At 51.1% G+C, this 17,565-nt stretch overlaps 1 protein-coding gene across 5 annotated transcripts in view; it reads right to left on the bottom strand.

The window, feature by feature from the left end:
• The window catches only part of LOC110531259 (protein kinase C zeta type), a 158,084-nt gene that overhangs the window by 97,015 nt on the left and 43,504 nt on the right, over positions 1–17,565 (bottom strand). Inside the window, exon 1 of one of the 5 annotated variants that reach the window (XM_090185394.1) lies at positions 3,406–3,506. The exons of 3 other annotated variants lie outside the window; for them this stretch is intronic. The gene's annotated coding sequence lies outside the window, so the exon portion shown is untranslated. Of the gene's footprint in view, positions 1–3,079; positions 3,109–3,405; positions 3,507–17,565 lie in introns of those variants that run through there. One more of the 5 variants, XM_090185396.1, reaches the window with a different exon arrangement.

Raw genomic sequence — 17,565 nt, 5'->3', positions numbered from 1 at the left:
TATGTGGACACCCCTTCAAATTAGTGGATCCATCTATTTCAGCCACACCCCTTGTTGACAGGTGTATGAAATCAAACACACAGCCATGCAATCTCCATAGACAAACATTGACAGTAAAATGGCCTTACTGAAGAGCTCAGTGACTTTCAATGTGGCACCATCATAGGATGTCACCTTTCCAACAAGTCAGTTTGTCAAATTTCTTCCCTGCTGGAGCTGCTCCGGTCAACTGTAAGTGCTGTTATTGTCTAAGAGCAACATCGGCTCAGCCGCGAAGTGGTAGGCCACACAAGCTCAACAGAACGGGACCGCCGAGTGCTGAAGCTCGTAAAAATCATCTGTCCTGAGTTGCAACACTCACAACCGAGTTCCAAACTGCCTCTGGAAGCAACATCAGCCCAAGAAATGTTAGTCGGGAGCCTCATGAAATTAGTTTCCATGGCCGAGCAACACAAGCATAAGATCACCATGCGCAATGCCAAGTGTTGGCTGGAGTAGTTTAAACTCACTGCCATTGGACTCTGAATCAGTGGAAAAGTGTTCTCTGGGGTGATGAATCTGGCAGTCCGACGAGGGTGACCCGGTGATGAGACAGCCAAGGAGCAGGGCCATGTCATTATCAATCATTAGAGAGATAATTTCTTTCTTTTTTTAACCCATTTTCTCCCTAATTTCGTGGTATGCAATTTGTAGCTCCCATACGGACTCGGGAGAGGCGAAGGTCAAGAGCCGTGCGTCCCCCGAATCACAACCCACAACCCAAGCCGCACTGCTTCTTGACACAATGCCCACTTAACCTGGAAGCCAGCCGCACCAATGTGTCGGAGGAAACACTGTGTACCTGGCGAACATGTCAGCGTGCACTGCACCCGGCCCGCCACAGAAGTCGCTAGTGCGCCAGCCAAACCCTCCCCTAACCCGGACGACGCTGGGACAAACCCTCCCCTAACCCGGATGACGCTGGGCCAAACCCTCCCCTAACCCGAACGACGCTGGGACAAACCCTCCCCTAACCCGAACGACGCTGGGACAAACCCTCCCCTAACCCGAACGACGCTGGGCCAAACCCTCCCCTAACCCGGACGACGCTGGGACAAACCCTCCCCTAACCTGGACGACGCTGGGCCAAACCCTCCTCTAACCTGGACGACGCTGGGCCAAACCGTCCCCTAACCCGGACGACGCTGGGCCAAACCCTCCTCTAACCCGGACGACGCTGGGCCAAACCCTCCCCTAACCCGAACGACGCTGGGCCAAACCCTCCCCTAACCCGAACGACGCTGGGCCAAACCCTCCTCTAACCCGGACGACGCTGGGACAATTGTGCGCCATGCGTCTCCCGGTCGTGGACGGCTGCAACAGAGCTTGGACTCGAACCCAGAATCTCTAGTGGCACCGCCAGCAGTGTGATGCAGTGCCCTAGACCACTGTGCCACTCAGGAGGCAGAGAGGTAATTTCTGATCATTCTTCACCAATGTCAGAAAGAACAGAAGACATAAGTCATACCATATAGTCTGAACAATGCTATCATGATTAGGGATGAAATCATGGGTCCGATGTCAAAGGGAAAGCTAACAGAACATTTAAAGGGTTGAAAGGCTTATTGTCTTGCTGGCTGACTGACAAAGAGGCGTGTCAGGCCTGGCGTATTCTCTCTCCACCACAATTGTTTTCTGAATGGAGATGATCTTTTAATGGCGAAGGGTAGGACTTTTTCAATGATCCTACGCCTGCGTAACAGTCTGACAACCATTAGCCAACCACTGTCTTGCTGTCGGTTGGTCTCTCTCTTCATCCCCCTCTCTTCTTCTCTCTGGTAAACTGCATCAGGCATATTTGCATCAGGCGTATTCTCTCTCCACCACAATTGTTTTCTGAAAGGAGATGATCTTTTAATGGCGAAGGGTAGGACTTTTTCAATGATCCTACTCCTGCGTAACAGTCTGACAACCATTAGGCACAGCTAGCAAATCAAAAGAACAGAGGATCAATTATGGTTTATTATCTCTCCCTGAGACCTTCCTCCTGGTCTGCCCTGTGAACAAAGTCGAACAGAACACCTCATCTCCACTGTGGGGACACAAATGCACGCACACATATATTTCCTCTGGGCTAACGGACCATGGATGAGTTGACCTCTGACAACATTCCCCTCCTAGACGCAGACTAGTGCTGCATCATCCCATTTTCAGCAGTCCAGTATAGATATTGGGCAATGAGAGAGAGAGGAAGAGAGAAACAGAGAGAGAGAGAGAGAGAGAGAGGGGGGGGGGGCTGAGAGAAAGAGAAACAAATAGAGAGAGAAACAAAGAGAGAGAAACAAAGAGAGAGAGAAACAAAGAGAGAGAGAAACAGAAACTAAGAGAGAGAGAGAAACAGAAACAGAGAGAGAGAGAGAGGGGAAGAGAGAGAGAGAGAGAGAGGAGAGAAACAGAAAGAGAGAGAGAGAGAGAGAGAGAGAGAGAGAGAGGGGGGGGGGGTGAGAGAGAGAGAAACAAAGAGAGAGAGAAACAAAGAGAGAGCGAGAGGGAGAGAGGAGAGAAACAGAAAGAGAGAGAGAGAGAGAGAGAGAGAGAGAGAGAGAGAGAGAGAGAGAGAGGGGGGGGGCTGAGAGAAAGAGAAACAAATAGAGAGAGAAACAAAGAGAGAGAAACAAAGAGAGAGAGAAACAGAAACTAAGAGAGAGAGAGAAACAGAAACAGAGAGAGAGAGAGAGAGAGGGGAAGAGAGAGAGAGAGAGAGGAGAGAAACAGAAAGAGAGAGAGAGCGAGAGAGAGAGACAGAGAGAGAGAGAGAGAGAGAGAGAGAGAGGGGGGGGGTGAGAGAGAGAGAAACAAAGAGAGAGCGAGAGGGAGAGAGAAAGAGAGAAACAGAGAGAGAGAGAAACAGAAACAGAGAGAGAGGGGAAGAGAGGGGTGTTATGGGTGTTGAGGTAGATTGAGAGAGAATGCAGATAAGCCATACAAGTATCACAATCCTTTGACGACAAACCAAAGGTAAAGTACTGCAGCTGCACTAGTTTAGGACAGTGGGAAGAATCCAGCCATGTTGTTAGAGTTGATCAACTGAGAGACTTACCCTTAGATAGGCCAGCTGAAAAGTCCAAATTGGCTATATTGTAAACATTCATCTTAAAATTTTAATTTAAGGTTTGGTTTAGGGTTAGCAGAGTGGTTAAGGTTAGGATATAAATCATATTTTATGACTGAGTTGCCTCCAGAACAAGATTCATGACGAGAAAACACTAACCATGGCCACGTTGACAAAGTCTGTTCTTAATTCAACAGTCATTTAAACAATTTTAACTTAACCATCTGTGTAACCCTAACCATATCTATGTGGAAGATAACAGAAGTAAAGAGGTTAGCAGTAAACTTCGCAAATAAAAATGTTGTTCGTCTGACCTGTCGTCTGTCAGGGCTATGGCGATTTCAGCATGCTGCCTCTAAGGGGTTGGCAAGAGTGGTTGTGTGATTTAGCACGCACACAAACGCACACACACACACACACACACACACACAGAGTGGGATCCCCTGATCTGCAGTCAACACACTGCTATGAGTCAGCAGCTCTAAGAAGCCATTGTTAAGATGACACCATGGCAACGGAACGAAGGATTTCATGCATTTGTCGCGACACCTTCATATCGAGCCTAAAAAAAAGTGTTGTATAAAATCTGACTAGAATAATTGATAGTTACAGTCATCTATTGTGCTCATGTACATTTGTTCACCCAGCAACTTTGGCAAAGAAGTCCTCCTTGTTGTGCCCAGATTATGCCTTCAATGGCAGATTGCATGGCTTACTGCACGCTGCTCTGTATGGGAAACATACAGTATATTGTGATACAGTCAGCACATACTTTAATAGCTACACCCCATTATTCATAACCAGGGTACTTTATTATATAAAGTATATACCTGTATCATATATCTGCCTTCTGTATCATGTAAAGCACATATGTCAGAGTCAAGGCCCGCGGGCCACATCCGGCGCGCAAGAAGGTTTTTTACGGCCCCTGGGATGATCTTGATTTATTATTAGAACCGGCCCGCAGCAAGCCGGCAGCCCGCAGATCTTTTACACGCACCAATACTACATTTCCCACAATGCAAAGGTGACGCACCGAGCAGTAGGCTGCTTCATTTCAATATTTATTGGCACAGCAGTCGTCAGCATCACAGTAAAATTAACTTTCAGATACCCATCAAAAATGGCAAAACGGAAGGTGGATACTGAGAACCGGGGGTTTCAAACAAGGTGGGAGTCGGAGTATATGTTCACGAAGGTAGCTGGAAAACCTGTGTGTCTTCTGTGTGGAGAAAGTGTGGCGGTACTGAAAGAGTATAATCTGAGACGACATTATGAAACGAAACACGCGGACAAAAACAAGAATATGGACATGGAACAAAGGCTACAAAAGGCAGAGGAATTAAAACGAGGCCTCAAATCTCGACAGGCTCTGTTCAAAAAAGCCAAATCACAAGGCCAGGCTGCTGTCAAGGCCAGTTTTATTTTGGCAGAAGAGATCGCTAAATCAGCCCGGCCATTTACGGAGGGGGATTTCATCAAAAACTGCATGATTAAAGTTTGTGACGAAGTTTGCCCAGAAAAAAGGCAACTCTTTTTAAATGTGAGTCTGAGCAGAAACACCATTGCCGAGAGAGTAGACCAGTTGTCCATCAATCTAAAAGAGCAGCTTGTGAAAAAGGGAAAAGATTTTATTGCATATTCCTTGGCTGTGGATGAGAGCACCGACATTTCTGACATTGCCCAGTTGTCAATTTTCATCCGCGGAGTGGACTCCAACCTAAGCGTGACAGAGGAGTTTTTGGCTTTACGTCCTATGCATGGCACAACTACGGGGCATGATTTGTATGAAGAGGTGTCAAGATGTGTAAATGAGATGGAGCTGCCTTGGGAAAAACTCGTGGGTTTGACAACCGACGGAGCACCTGCGATGTGTGGACACAGGAGCGGACTGGTGGCGAAGATACGGGAAAAGATGCAAGAGGAAAACGCGACAGGTGAGCTGACAGCTTATCATTGTATCATACACCAGGAAGCGTTGTGCGGTAAAGCCTTGAAAATGGAGCATGTAATGAGCATCATCACGCGCACAGTTAACTTTATCAGAGCCAAAGGTTTGAATCACCGCCAGTTCAAGGCATTTCTGACGGAGTTAGAAACGGAGCATGGTGATTTGCCTTATCACACAGAGGTGCGATGGCTAAGCCAGGGAAAGGTGCTTCAAAGATGTTTCGAGCTTCGTGAGGAGATTTGTCTGTTCTTGGACAGCAAAGGGAAAGACACAACACAACTCCGAGACGAAATGTTTCTGTGTGAAATGGCTTTTCTGTGTGACATTACGAGTCATCTGAATGCAATAAACTTGCAGCTGCAGGGTCGGGATCGTGTCATCTCTGATATGTACAGTACAGTGAAGGCATTTAAAACCAAACTGACTCTGTGGGAGACGCAGATGCGGAAAGAAAATTTGAGCCACTTTCCCAGCTGCCAGACCATGAAAGAGAAGCTCTCTACCAGTGCGTTCCCGAGCACACAGTTGGCTGATAAAATAGGTATGCTTGCCGCTGACTTTCGACGCCGATTTGCTGACTTTGAAGCACAAAAAAGCAGGTTGGAACTGCTCGGTAACCCATTTGCTGTTGACGTGGAAAGCTCACCACCAAACCTCCAAATGGAGTTGATTGACCTCCAATGCAATGATGCACTGAGGGCAAAATATGCGGCAGTGGGTGCTGCGGAGTTCGCCCGTTTCCTCCCTGGCACAATGCCCCAGCTGCGCATCCAGGCTGCTCAAACGTTGTCTATGTTTGGCAGCACATACCTGTGTGAACAACTGTTTTCTTTGATGAACCTGAACAAAACATCACACAGAAGTCGACTTACTGCTGAACACCTCCACTCAATTCTGAGGATTTCTTCAGCTCAGAGCCTTACCCCGAACATTGATGAACTTGTGGAAAAGATGGGACACCACCAAGTATCACCCTCAACCTCAAACAAGTGAACATTACTGTGCAATCACATATTTAGAGTTTTTACTCAGTTCAAGTTTAAAAGTTAAAATGTAATATTTGTTTTCACTGCATGTTACTTCTCCTTAAACAAAGTGTTGTTTTTGATTAATAGATTTTTGCACTTTATTTTTTTGTATTTCAATCCAATTATATTTTAAAAATATTTCAGTTGAGTGGATGATAGAAAATTGCTATTATTGTTTTTTCTTTGAAGTAAATTTAGCCCACTTTTGCTAAAATAGAAAATATAGTCTACTGATGGTGCCTTGAATACCGGTTTCTTTCATTTAATGTTCATGTTATGGGGATATTTATATAAAGGAAATTTGTCTTTTGTGTCTGTTGAAAATTAAAGATTACTGACAGAGCCATAAGAAAATATTGCTTTATTTATCTGATCATATTGTAATATATTTGTTAGGTTTTCAGTAGGTTCAATTAGGTTCACTAGACTATATGCGTCATTTAAAAATTTTTCAATGAACATTCGAACAGTCCGGCCCTCGTCTTGTAGCTGATTTTTTTATTTGGCCCTCCGTCCATTTGACTTTGACACCCCTGATGTAAAGTATCACATCTCAGCCTCCTGTATCATGTGAAGTATCATAGCTCTGCTTCCTGTATTATATAAAGTATCATAGCTCTGCCTCCTGTATCATGTAAAGTATCATAGCTCTGCTTCCTGTATTATATAAAGTATCAAAGCTCTGCTTCCTGTATTATATAAAGTATCATAGCTCTGCTTCCTGTATCATGTAAAGTATCATAGCTCTGGTTCCTGTATTATATAAAGTATCATAGCTCTGCTTCCTGTATTATATAAAGTATCATAGCTCTGCTTCCTGTATTATATAAAGTATCATAGCTCTGCTTCCTGTATTATATAAAGTATCATAGCTCTGCTTCCTGTATTATATAAAGTATCATAGCTCTGCTTCCTGTATTATATAAAGTATCATAGCTCTGCTTCCTGTATTATATAAAGTATCATAGCTCTGCTTCCTGTATTATATAAAGTATCATAGCTGCTTCCTGTATTATATAAAGTATCATAGCTGCTTCCTGTATTATATAAAGTATCATAGCTACTTCCTGTATTATATAAAGTATCATAGCTCTGCTTCCTGTATTACATAAAGTATCATAGTTGCTTCCTGTATTATATAAAGTAGTCTGGATTTGGAGAAATTCAAGTGATACCATCCGTACCCTCATCATTGTATTGTCATCCTCCATCTCCACGTCCTTTGATGAAGGGAATCTGAAGCCGCTCTGCAGGCTTGAAGACATGTCTTTGATATAAAGTTTTGGAAAACTTATCTTCTATTCCCCCCTTGCCACACACACATTCTTCCTCTCTCTCTTTTCCTCCATATATTCTCTCTCTCTCCCTCCATATATTCTCTCTCTCTCCCTCCATATATTCTCAATTTTTTCCTCCATATATTCTCTTTTCTTCCTTATATTCTCTCTCTTTTCATCCATAATTCTTTCTCTGTCTCTCTTTTCCTCCATATATTCTCTCTTTCTTCCTCCATATATTCTCTCCCTCCCTCCATATATTTTCTCTCTCTCGTTCCTCCATATATTCTCTCCCTCTCTCTCTTTTTCTCCATATACACTCACTCTCTCTCTCTCTCTCTCTCTCTCCATATACTCTCTCTTTTGTCCTCCATATACTCTCTCTCTCTCTCTTTTCCTCCATATATACTCTCTCTCTCTTTTTCTCCATATATAGTCTCTCCCTCTCTCCCTTCCTCCCTCCAATTATCTGGGTACCTTTGCCTTACAACGGGGGCTACTGCTGCAGTGTCTTATGTAATAATGACTGTCCTGAATGAAACTAGCCCTGCTACTACAGTCATCAATGACACTCTCCCTCTCCCAGACTAGTATAGAGCAGTGTGCTATCATCATCATCATCATCACTCTAACTGTTTCTGTTTCACAACCTCACCGCTTGGTGAGGTTATCCATCAGTCTAGCCCTGTGCACGTATTCATTAAGTGTCTTAGAGTGCTGATCTAGGATCAGTTTATTCATTTAAATAAGAGGTTAATAAGATCACATGGACAGGGGGTACTTGATCCTAGATCAGCAATCCTATTCTGCAAAGGCTTTATGATTATGGGTCCAGACCAGGTATTTACATACTTGCTAGACCTTCTTCTTTAAAGGAAAAATACATGACTATATAGTGAGCATAGATAGTAAGGTCAGGAGCTAACCGACTTGGGAATGTGTGTGTGTCCTAAAACGAACTGATCCACTATAGCAGCATGTTTTCCTTCCCTAGGCCTAGGCTTCCATTAGAACAAGCCTTTATCACACAGACCTAGGCTCCCACTAGAACAAGGCTTTATCACATAGGTCAAGGCAACCACTAGAACAAGGATTTATCACATAGGCCTAGGCTCCCACTAGAACAAGGATTTATCACATAGGCCTAGGCTCCCACTAGAACAAGGCTTTATCACATAGGCCTAGGCTCCCACTAGAACAAGGCTTTATCAAATAGGCCTAGGCTCCCACTAGAACAAGGCTTTATCACATAGGCCTAGGCTCCCACTAGAACAAGGCTTTATCAAATAGGCCTAGGCTCCCACTAGAACAAGGATTTATCACATAGGCCTAGGCTCCCACTAGAACAAGGATTTATCACATAGGCCTAGGCTCCCACTAGAACAAGGCTTTATCACATAGGCCTAGGCTCCCACTAGAACAAGGCTTTATCAAATAGGCCTAGGCTCCCACTAGAACAAGGCTTTATCACATAGGCCTAGGCTCCCACTAGAACAAGGCTTTATCACATAGTCCTAGGCTCCCACTAGAACAAGGATTTATCCCATAGGCCTAGGCTCCCACTAGAACAAGGCCTAATCACATAGGCCTAGGCTCCCACTAGAACAAGGCTTTATCACATAGGCCTAGGCTCCCACTAGAACAAGGCTTTATCACATAGGCCTAGGATCACAATAGAACAAGGCTTTATCAAATAGGCCTAGGCTCCCACTAGAACAAGGCTTTATCACATAGGCCTAGGCTCCCACTAGAACAAGGCTTTATCACATAGTCCTAGGCTCCCACTAGAACAAGGCTTTATCACATAGGCCTAGGATCCCACTAGAACAAGGCTCTATCACATAGGCCTAGGATCCCACTAGAACAAGGCTTTATCACATTATGTGTACAGACATGTCCAGATGGCAGCTTCAAAAGTAACTACCCAATATACACTAGCTTCCTCTATAAAAAAAATAACAACACATCCAACCATTCCATTTCCCTCTGAAACCACATCAGCCCCCACCACCATGACATCCATCAGCCCCCACCACCATGACATCCATCAGCCCCCACCACCATGACATCCATCAGCCCCCACCACCATGACACCCATCAGCTGCAACCACCATGACATCCATCAGCCCTAACTACCATGACATCCATCAGCCCCCACCACCATGACATCCATCAGCCCCCACCACCATGACATCCATCAGCCCCCACCACCATGACATCCATCCCCCCCCACCACCATGACATCCACATCCATCAGCCCCCACCACCATGACATCCATCAGCCCCCACCACCATGACACCCATCAGCTGCAACCACCATGACATCCATCAGCCCTCACCACCATGACATCCATCAGCCCCCACCACCATGACATCCATCAGCCCCCACCACCATGACATCCATCCACCCCCACCACCATGACATCCACATCCATCAGCCCCCACCACCATGACATCCATCAGCCCCCACCACCATGACATCCATCCGCCCCCACCACCATGACATCCATCAGCCCCCACCACCATGGCATCCATCAGCCCCCACCACCATGACATTCATCAGCCCCCACCACCATGACATCCATCCGCCCACACCACCATGACATCCATCAGCCCCCACCACCATGACATCCATCAGCCCCAGCCACCATGACATCCATCAGCCCCCACTACCATGACATCCATCCGCTGCAACCATCATGACATCCATCAGCCCCCACCACCATGACATCCATCAGCCCCCACCACCATGATATCCATCAGACTACCATGATATCCATGGTAGTCTGACATCCTACCATGACATCCATCAGCCCCCACCACCATGACATCCATCAGCCCCCACCACCATGACACCCATCAGCTGCAACCACCATGACATCCATCAGCCCTAACTACCATGACATCCATCAGCCCCCACCACCATGACATCCATCAGCCCTCACCACCATGACATCCATCAGCCCCCACCACCATGACATCCATCAGCCCCCACCACCATGACATCCATCCACCCCCACCACCATGACATCCACATCCATCAGCCCCCACCACCATGACATCCATGAGCCCCCACCACCATGACATCCATCCGCCCCCACCACCATGACATCCATCAGCCCCCACCACCATGGCATCCATCAGCCCCCACCACCATGACATTCATCAGCCCCCACCACCATGACATCCATCCGCCCACACCACCATGACATCCATCAGCCCCCACCACCATGACATCCATCAGCCCTAGCCACCATGACATCCATCAGCCCCCACTACCATGACATCCATCCGCCCCCACCACCATGACATCCATCAGCCCCCACCACCATGACATCCATCAGCCCCCACCACCATGACATCCATCAGCCCCCACCACCATGACATCCATCAGCCCCCACTACCATGACATCCATCAGCCCCCACCACCATGACATCCATCAGCCCCCACTACCATGACATCCATCAGCCCCCACCACCATGACATCCATCAGCCCCCACCACCATGACATCCATCAGCCCCCACTACCATGACATCCACATCCATCCGCCCCCACCACCATGACATCCATCAGCCCCCACTACCATGACATCCACATCCATCCGCCCCCACCACCATGACATCCATCAGCCCCCACTACCATGACATCCATCAGCCCCCACCACCATGACATCCATCCGCCCTCACTACCATGACATCCATCCGACCCCACCACCATGACATCCACATTCATCAGCCCCCACCACCATGACATCCATCAGCCCCCACCATCATGACATCCATTCGCCCCCACTACCATGACATCCATCAGCCCCCACCACCATGACATCCATCAGCCCCCACTACCATGACATCCACATCCATCCGCCCCCACCACCATGACATCCACATCCATCAGCCCCCACCACCATGACATCCATGAGCCCCCACCACCATGACATCCATCCGCCCCCACCACCATGACATCCATCAGCCCCCACCACCATGGCATCCATCAGCCCCCACCACCATGACATTCATCAGCCCCCACCACCATGACATCCATCCGCCCACACCACCATGACATCCATCAGCCCCCACCACCATGACATCCATCAGCCCTAGCCACCATGACATCCATCAGCCCCCACTACCATGACATCCATCCGCCCCCACCACCATGACATCCATCAGCCCCCACCACCATGACATCCATCAGCCCCCACCACCATGACATCCATCAGCCCCCACCACCATGACATCCATTCGCCCCCACTACCATGACATCCATCAGCCCCCACCACCATGACATCCATCAGCCCCACCACCATGACATCCATCAGCCCCCACTACCATGACATCCACATCCATCCGCCCCCACCACCATGACATCCATCCTCCCCCACCACCATGACATCCATCAGCCCCCACCACCATGACATCCATCCGCCCTCACTACCATGACATCCATCCGACCCCACCACCATGACATCCACATTCATCAGCCCCCACCACCATGACATCCATCAGCCCCCACCATCATGACATCCATTCGCCCCCACTACCATGACATCCATCAGCCCCCACCACCATGACATCCATCAGCCCCCACTACCATGACATCCACATCCATCCGCCCCCACCACCATGACATCCATCCGCCCCCACCACCATGACATCCATCAGCCCCCACCACCATGACATCCATCCGCCCCCACCACCATGACATCCATCAGCCCCCACTACCATGACATCCACATCCATCCGCCCCCACCACCATGACATCCATCCGCCCCCACCACCATGACATCCATCATCCCCCACCACCATGACATCCATCAGCCCCCACCACCATGACATCCATCAGCCCCCACCACCATGACATCCATCAGCCCCCACTACCATGACATCCATCAGCCCCCACCACCATGACATCCATCAGCCCCCACCACCATGACATCCATCAGCCCCGATTACCATGACATCCACATCCATCCGCCCCCACCACCATGACATCCATCCGCCCCCACCACCATGACATCCATCAGCCCCCACTACCATGACATCCATCAGCCCCCATCACCATGACATCCATCAGCCCCCACCACCATGACATCCATCAGCCCCCACCACCATGACATCCATCCGCCCTCACTACCATGACATCCATCCGACCCCACCACCATGACATCCACATCCATCAGCCCCCACCACCATGACATCCATCAGCCCCCACCACCATGACATCCATTCGCCCCCACTACCATGACATCCATCAGCCCCCACCATAATGACATCCATCAGCCCCCACCACCATGACATCCATCAGCCCCCACCACCATGACATCCATCCGCCCCCACCACCATGACATCCATCATCCCCCACCACCATGACATCCATCAGCCCCCACCACCATGACATCCATCAGCCCCCACCACCATGACATCCATCAGCCCCCACTACCATGACATCCATCAGCCCCCACCACCATGACATCCATCAGCCCCCACCACCATGACATCCATCAGCCCCGATTACCATGACATCCACATCCATCCGCCCCCACCACCATGACATCCATCCGCCCCCACCACCATGACATCCATCAGCCCCCACTACCATGACATCCATCAGCCCCCATCACCATGACATCCATCAGCCCCCACCACCATGACATCCATCAGCCCCCACCACCATGACATCCATCCGCCCTCACTACCATGACATCCATCCGACCCCACCACCATGACATCCACATCCATCAGCCCCCACCACCATGACATCCATCAGCCCCCACCACCATGACATCCATTCGCCCCCACTACCATGACATCCATCAGCCCCCACCATAATGACATCCATCAGCCCCCACCACCATGACATCCATCAGCCCCCACTACCATGACATCCACATCCATCAGCCCCCACCACCATGACATCCATCAGCCCCCACCACCATGACATCCATTCGCCCCCACTACCATGACATCCATTCGCCCCCACCACCATGACATCCATCAGCCCCCACTACCATGACATCCATCAGCCCCCACTACCATGACATCCATCAGCCCCCACCACCATGACATCCACATCCATCCGCCCCCACCACCATGACATCCATCCGCCCCCACCACCATGACATCCATCAGCCCCCACTACCATGACATCCATCAGCCCCCATCACCATGACATCCATCCGCCCCCACCACCATGACATCCATCAGCCCCCACCACCATCACATCCATCCGCCCTCACTACCATGACATCCATTCGCCCCCACCACCATGATATCCACATCCATAAGCCCCCACCACCATGACATCCATCAGCCCCCACCACCATGACATCCATCCGCCCCCACCACCATCACATCCATCCGCCCTCACTACCATGACATCCATTCGCCCCCACCACCATGATATCCACATCCATAAGCCCCCACCACCATGACATCCATCAGCCCCCACCAGCATGACATCCATCCGCCCCCACTACCATGACATCCACATCCATCCGCCCCCACCACCATGACATCCATCCGCCCCCACCACCATGACATCCATCAGCCCCCACTACCATGACATCCATCCGCCCCCACTACCATGACATCCACATCCATCCGCCCCCACCAACATGACATCCATCAGCCCCCACCACCATGACATCCATCCGCCCTCACTACCATGACATCCATCCGACCCCACCACCATGACATCCACATCCATCAGCCCCCACCACCATGACATCCATCAGCCCCCACCACCATGACATCCATTCGCCCCCACTACCATGACATCCATCAGCCCCCACCATAATGACATCCATCAGCCCCCACCACCATGACATCCATCAGCCCCCACTACCATGACATCCACATCCATCAGCCCCCACCACCATGACATCCATCAGCCCCCACCACCATGACATCCATTCGCCCCCACTACCATGACATCCATTCGCCCCCACCACCATGACATCCATCAGCCCCCACTACCATGACATCCATCAGCCCCCACTACCATGACATCCATCAGCCCCCACCACCATGACATCCACATCCATCCGCCCCCACCACCATGACATCCATCCGCCCCCACCACCATGACATCCATCAGCCCCCACTACCATGACATCCATCAGCCCCCATCACCATGACATCCATCCGCCCCCACCACCATGACATCCATCAGCCCCCACCACCATCACATCCATCCGCCCTCACTACCATGACATCCATTCGCCCCCACCACCATGATATCCACATCCATAAGCCCCCACCACCATGACATCCATCAGCCCCCACCACCATGACATCCATCCGCCCCCACCACCATCACATCCATCCGCCCTCACTACCATGACATCCATTCGCCCCCACCACCATGATATCCACATCCATAAGCCCCCACCACCATGACATCCATCAGCCCCCACCAGCATGACATCCATCCGCCCCCACTACCATGACATCCACATCCATCCGCCCCCACCACCATGACATCCATCCGCCCCCACCACCATGACATCCATCAGCCCCCACTACCATGACATCCATCCGCCCCCACTACCATGACATCCACATCCATCCGCCCCCACCAACATGACATCCATCCGACCCCACTACCATGACATCCATCAGCCCCCACCAGCATGACATCCATCAGCCCCCACTACCATGACATCCATCCGCCCCCACTACCATGACATCCACATCCATCCACCCCCACCACCATGACATCCATCAGCCCCCACTACCATGACATCCATCCGCCCCCACCACCGTGACATCCATCAGCCCCCACTACCATGACATCCATCCGCCCCCACCACCATGACATCCATCAGCCCCCACTACCATGACATCAATCCGCCCCCGCCACCATGACATCCATCAGCCCCCACTACCATGACATCCATCAGCCCCCACCACCATGACATCCATCCGCCCCCACCACCATGACATCCATCAGCCCCCACTACCATGACATCCATCAGCCCCCATCACCATGACATCCATCCGCCCCCACCACCATGACATCCATCAGCCCCCACCACCATCACATCCATCCGCCCTCACTACCATGACATCCATTCGCCCCCACCACCATGATATCCACATCCATAAGCCCCCACCACCATGACATCCATCAGCCCCCACCAGCATGACATCCATCCGCCCCCACTACCATGACATCCATCATCCCCCACCACCATGACATCCATCAGCCCCCACCACCATGACATCCATCAGCCCCCACTACCATGACATCCATCAGCCCCCACCACCATGACATCCATCAGCCCCCACTACCATGACATCCATCAGCCCCCACTACCATGACATCCATCAGCCCCCACTACCATGACATCCATCAGCCCCCACCACCATGACATCCACATCCATCCGCCCCCACCACCATGACATCCATCCGCCCCCACCACCATGACATCCATCAGCCCCCACTACCATGACATCCATCAGCCCCCATCACCATGACATCCATCCGCCCCCACCACCATGACATCCATCAGCCCCCACCACCATGACATCCATCCGCCCTCACTACCATGACATCCATTCGCCCCCACCACCATGATATCCACATCCATAAGCCCCCACCACCATGACATCCATCAGCCCCCACCACCATGACATCCATCCGCCCCCACTACCATGACATCCATCAGCCCCCACTACCATGACATCCATCAGCCCCCACCACCATGACATCCATCCGCCCCCACCACCATGACATCCATCAGCCCCCACTACCATGACATCCATCAGCCCCCACCACCATGACATCCATCCGCCCCCACCACCATGACATCCATCAGCCCCCACCACCATGACATCCATCAGCCCCCACCACCATGACATCCATCAGCCCCCACCACCATGACATCCATCAGCCCCCACCATCCACATCCATCAGACCCCACCACCATGACATCCATTAGCCCCCACCATGACATCCATCAGCCCCCACTACCATGACATCCATCCGCCCCCACCACCATGACATCCATCCGCCTCCACCACCATGACATCCATCAGCCCCCACCACCATGACATCCATCCGCCCCCACCAACATGACATCCATCAGCCCCCACCACCATGACATCCATCAGCCAGCACCACCATGACATCCATCAGCCCCCACCATCCACATCCATCAGACCCCACCACCATGACATCCATCAGCCCCCACCATGACATCCATCAGCCCCCACCACCATGACATCCATCCGCCTCCACCACCATGACATCCATCAGCCCCCACCACCATGACATCCATCCGCCCCCACCACCATGAAATCCATCAGCCCCCACTACCATGACATCCACATCCATCCGCCCCCACCACCATGACATCCATCCGCCCCCACCACCATGACATCCATCCGCCCCCACCACCATGACATCCATCAGCCCCCACCACCATGACATCCATCAGCCCCCACCACCATGACATCCATCCGCCCCACCACCATGACATCCACATCCATCAGCCCCCACCACCATGACATTCATCAGCCCCCACCACCATGACATCCATCCGACCCTACCACCATGACATCCATCAGCCCCCACCCCCATGGCATCCATCAGCCCCCACCACCATGACATCCATCAGCCCCCACCACCATGACATCCATCCGCCCCCACCACCATGACATCCATCAGCCCCCACCACCATGACATCCATCAGCCCCCACTACCATGACATCCATCCGCCCCCACCACCATGACATCCATCAGCCCCCACCACCATGACATCCATCAGCCCCCACCACCATGACATCCATCAGCCCCCACCACCATGACATCCATCATCGCCCACCACCATGACATCCATCAGCCCCCACCACCATGACATCCATCAGCCCCCACTACCATGACATCCATCAGCCCCCACCACCATGACATCCATCAGCCCCCACTACCATGACATCCATCAGCCCCCACTACCATGACATCCATCAGCCCCCACCACCATGACATCCACATCCATCCGCCCCCACCACCATGACATCCATCCGCCCCCACCACCATGACATCCATCAGCCCCCACTACCATGACATCCATCAGCCCCCATCACCATGACATCCATCCGCCCCCACCACCATGACATCCATCAGCCCCCACCACCATGACATCCATCCGCCCTCACTACCATGACATCCATTCGCCCCCACCACCATGATATCCACATCCATAAGCCCCCAC

Source organism: Oncorhynchus mykiss, chromosome 9, assembly GCF_057628025.1.
Source record: "Oncorhynchus mykiss isolate SJ-2025 chromosome 9, ASM5762802v1, whole genome shotgun sequence".
NCBI lineage: Eukaryota > Metazoa > Chordata > Actinopteri > Salmoniformes > Salmonidae > Oncorhynchus > Oncorhynchus mykiss.
Note: the sequence above shows the minus strand (reverse complement) of the source record. Positions and strands in the feature narration are given on the sequence as shown.